The sequence below is a fragment of the Macadamia integrifolia genome, chromosome 1, assembly GCF_013358625.1.
Source record: "Macadamia integrifolia cultivar HAES 741 chromosome 1, SCU_Mint_v3, whole genome shotgun sequence".
Classification (NCBI taxonomy): Eukaryota; Viridiplantae; Streptophyta; class Magnoliopsida; order Proteales; family Proteaceae; genus Macadamia; species Macadamia integrifolia.
Genome location: NC_056557.1, coordinates 24,363,194 through 24,368,070, shown reverse-complemented (window position 1 = coordinate 24,368,070; position 4,877 = coordinate 24,363,194). Strand labels below are relative to the sequence as shown.

At 37.6% G+C, this 4,877-nt stretch overlaps 1 non-coding gene across 1 annotated transcript; it reads right to left on the bottom strand.

The window, feature by feature from the left end:
- Window positions 1–474: 474 nt before the first annotated feature.
- On the bottom strand, window positions 475–581 carry LOC122086648. The gene has a single exon (XR_006142507.1). It is a non-coding gene; the product is annotated as a small nucleolar RNA R71 (small nucleolar RNA).
- Between the last annotated feature and the right edge of the window lie 4,296 nt (window positions 582–4,877).

Genomic DNA, 4,877 nt, shown 5'->3' with positions numbered 1-4,877 from the left:
TGGGTACGTAATACTGAGAATAGGTTAGAAAGAAAAGATCCAACAAGTAATGACCCTATGCCTATAATCTCATCAATACCTTTCAATATGGGAGACCAACAGCAAAACCCTCCACCTAAATCTCTGAAAGATAGGTTCTACCCTGCTAAAGCAACCCAACATTCCTGCATAGTTCTACCACAAGCCTAAGGCAATAATTTTGAGCTCAAATCTCAGTACATCACTATATTGCCCTACTTCCATGGGCTGCCCTCTGAGGATGCATACCTATTCCTTAGGGAATTTGAGGAGGTTTGTGTTTTGATTAAGGTCCAACAGTTGACTGATGATGCTGTAAAATTAAGGTTCATAACTTTTGCACTCAAGGACCAAGGTAAGAAATGGCTCTATGGTCTACCTACCAATTCCATTACCACATGGGATGGGTTTACTATAGTCTTCTTACAAAAATTCTTTCCTTTTCATAAAACCAATAAACTCAGGAGTGACATTCTTCAATTTGGAAAGAAACCTATTGAGTCATTCTCCAAATTTATGGAGAGATTTAAGGACCTCCTTCAAGAATGCCCTCACCATGGAATTGATACATGGCAACTTTGTTAAATCATTTATGAGGGTATTGATTATTAGACCAAGCAGTTGTTGGAGTCTATGTGCCCCAAAGATTTTACATCTTTTACAGTTGAAAACAACGTTTGGAACTTTTTTGCTTGAATTGGCTGAGAAAACCAGAGAGTGGAAGTCTACTCAAGAAATTGAGAGGACAAATAAAGGTTACCTTGTAGAAGGTGTTATGACCAAAGAGGCTTAACTTAAGAGTCTTATCAAGAGACTCGAAGCCATAGTAGTCAAAGGACCTGCTCAACTGAAACAAATAAATCATTTTGTGCCTAAGTGTAGTTGGTGCCAATCTCCCACGCATGTTATGGAGGAGTGCCCTAATATTTCTAGTGTGAATGGTTTGAATGTAGGTCCTAAAAATGTGAATGCCATGTCCCAAAACAACCCTTATAGTCAGACCTATAATCTAGGATCGAGGAACCATTCTAACTTCTCTTAGATTCAAGCCAATAATCAAGTAAGTCCTAATTTTCAACCCTTGAGTCAAGGGCAGTTTGTTCCCCAACAAGCAAATCAAAGGAACAAGCCCCCAATCAGCAGAACAATTTTAGGATCCCCACTCAATTTGCTATTCCACCACCTCCTGTAAATCAACCTCTAGGATTCATGAGAGGAGGTGGTGATTTGGCTAGGCTTTCTACTTTAGAGAAAAGCCTGGAACTTCTCATGAGTACTTTCATGACAAGCCAACATAACATGGAGAAGTAAATCTCCCAACTTGCTAATGTTTTGGATGTAAAGAAAGGGAAGATGCCTAGTCAGCTGGAACCAAATCTCAGGAATGTGAATATGAATCATCAACCAGTTTCAAATCAATTGAATTCAATTCAAAAGAGTCCACAACAAAAGTTCTCCAACCAATGTAAGGTTTTTTATGCTCTTAGGAATGGTTGAGAGTACCAATAGAGTGTTCCCAAATCTTCTCCATCTATTACTCCTATTAACCCTTCTTCTGTTGAGGACACTAGTGTGCCTCCTATTCCAGGTTCATTTGGTGAACCTAAAGCAACTAAAGATGATTTGGTTGAGGAAACCAAACATGATTCTTCTGAAAAAGAGCAAAATCCTAACAGTGATTATGTTCCTCCTATCCCCTTTCCTAATCGGTTGGTAAACAAAAAGAAGACTGCTTCTATAGAAAAAATTTTAGAAGTCTTCAAAAAGGTAGAAGTGAACATCCCTCTTTTGGATGCCATATCCTAGATCCCCGCCTATGCAAAGGTTCTGAAAGATTTGTATTCTCACAAACGTATCACTAGTGTGCCCAAAAAGGCGTTCTTGGCAGGTAACATTAGTTCCATAATTACTCAGCCTATAGCCGCCAAGTATAAAGATCCAGGGAGCCCTACCATAGCTTGTGTCATAGGCAACATCTACATTGAGCATGCCTTAATTGACCTTGGTGTAAGTGTGAATCTTTTACCTTACCATGTGTATAAGCAACTAGGATTAGGAGAATTGAAAGCCACTGGAACTACTCTTTAGTTGGCAGATAGATCTGTTAAGATTCCTAAAGGGATGGTTGACGATGTCTTACTTAAAGTTGGAGAATTTTTATTCCCTGCTGATTTTATTGTTTTAGACACCCAACCAGTTGCCAACATTCGGGACCAGATCCCAATTATTCTTGGTAGCCGTTCCTTGCAACCAGCAATGCCATAATTAATTGTAGGAATGGTACCATGAAACTTTCTTTTGGCAACACTTCTATGGATTTTAATGTCTTTAGGTTGGGTAAACAACCAAATCCCCATGAGAAGGAAGTTCATATGCTCCAGGATATTCTAGATTCCATTGAGACATATTTTGATATTGATTTTGATTCTGAATTTCAAGAGTGTATGGAACAATTGTGTGGTTTTGATGATGAAATTATGTCTAAGGTTTGGAGTCTCCAACCACCTATAGAGCCCTTAGGACCCCCTTCCAATTCTATTCCCAAACCTTCTATAGTGGAGTCCCCTAAGCTAGATCTTAAGGAGTTGCCATCTGATTTGAGGTATGCTTTCCTAGGGCCTGACCAGACTCTTCCAGTAATAATTTCTTCTGATTTTACTTCTAGCCAGGAAGAGGAATTACTTAAAGTGTTAAAAGACGATAAGGAAGCCCTAGGATGGACCATGGATGACATCAAAGGAATTAGCCCTTCTATTGTTCAACATTATATTCACCTCATTGAGGGGTCCAAACCTTCGATGGAACCCCAGAGGAAAGCTAACTCAGTGATGAAGGAAGCCATTCAAAAAGAAATTCTAAAGTGGATGGATAATGGGGTCATTATTTACATTTTTGACAAGGGCAAGTATTTTTGCAATAGATCATTTGAGGCCCTCATGAAGAAATTTGGGATCACCCATAAGTGGAAGGCCTTTATTGAATTGTCATCTTCTGCTCTGGAAGAGGTCATGGATCTCCATGAACCTCTTTACATAAATGACTAACTTTAACCATGTATGACCCCCTTGCATTGTCTTTGCTTTTAATTCTTTCCATGGATTGAGGACATTATAAGACTTAAGTATGAAGGAGGGAAATCAGTTTCTTTTTGTTTTCTGTTTTTGTTTTTTTTTTTTTTTTTTTTTTTTTTTTTTTTTTTTTTTTCCTTTGCTTGTTTTTCTTTTGTTTTTGAGCTGACTAAGGATATAAGTCCTACTTTGGCTTTTGGCTTTTGGCTAATGACCATACCATTTGGTTGCTTGATATATGAATGTAAGAATTTTTTATTAAAGTACCCATCTTGAACACATAAAAACCCTATTTAGAAAAAAAGAAACAAGTCTGTGTCTTGAGATGGGACTCTCTTTTTAAAACTAAGAAACCCTTATTTTACGGTGTTGGACCATATATAAGTTTGTGGGTTTCTTATACTCTTGATTTGGAGTTGAGGCCTCCTTTTTTTTAATTTGGCATGAGTTGACAAATACACAATTTTAAATGAAGTGTGAAAAGTGATATAAAATGAAAAGTAAGAGTTGATTTCCTTAGAACTAGACAGAGCATTGCACCACAGGAAGTGTGGTGTCTTGATCGAAACTCTTAGGGAGGAAACTTCTGGAAAAAAAACTCAAGCTTCATTGTCTATGTGGGTATATACAAAAAGCAAAGCTATATAGTAACTTAGGTGTCTGGTGTTTACTCCACCATGTCATTCAGGCCAACAATAGCGGAGTAGGATAGAGTTATTATGCCAAAAAAAAAAAAAAACACACACACACAGCAAGAAAGTATGTGTAAATGTCATCAATACCTTGGTAACATGTCTGGTCAAAAACACTCTAACACCTTTTTCTCTGGTTCCCTATTACTTCACAAGTGGTCTTGCCATAAGATAAGGATGATTTGGAAGAGACAATGTGAGTTCCAAATTAAGGAATATGCTTGTGTTTGAAATTGATATGGGGTAATAAAAATTCTAGTGTGGGGGTCCTTAGATCAAGTGTAAGATAAATTATCTTTGCTTCAGATCGGTAAAGCCCTTACCTTTACCCAAGGTTAGGATTTTGTTTTTTTTTTAATTATTTTGGGTGTATATTCACTACAAATACCCACGAGACACAACTCGTCCACTAGGAGTGACCTAGGGGTTTAAAGGCTTGTTGCACATGCTAAGTGCAACCGTGATTCCTACGAAGTGAGTTAGGTTTTTTATTTTTATTCTTTTTATTTTTATTTTGCTCGAGGATTAGTAAAGTCGAAGTGTGGGGAATTCTGATGAGAACATTTATGTGTGAAATCTTAGGTAGTAAAGCATGCATTGTACATATTTAGAATAGAGCTACCTTAGGTTTTACACTCTTTTTGCGGATTTGTATTTTCAAGGCCTTAAGGACTATCGGGTGCTATATCTCTAGTTTTACACTAAAGAGGTCCTATTTCTTTTCATGGATGTGAAGAGGATGAAATTTTGAGCAAGATCGATGTGTTCAATTAAAAGTACACATCTGTTTGGTCACCGGTACAAGTGATTATTCTTTCCAGGCCAGAAAAAAATAGTGGATCAGAATTGAACCGAGATGCAGAACCAACCCACCTGCAGTTGTCCTAGAGGTACAAAAAATATTCTAAATACCAACAAGGATCGATGGACCATTATTTGCTTTTAAGGCTTGAAGCAGTCTCACCCTTTTTGGATAGTTGACTTAACGCCAACCTGATCGACTATCTTGTTTTAAACCATTCGTTCAAACTGGGGATCTTTCACCTCGGTTTTAGACGTGGTAGGCAAAACAAGAAGACTCAGAACCAAAAACTAGTAA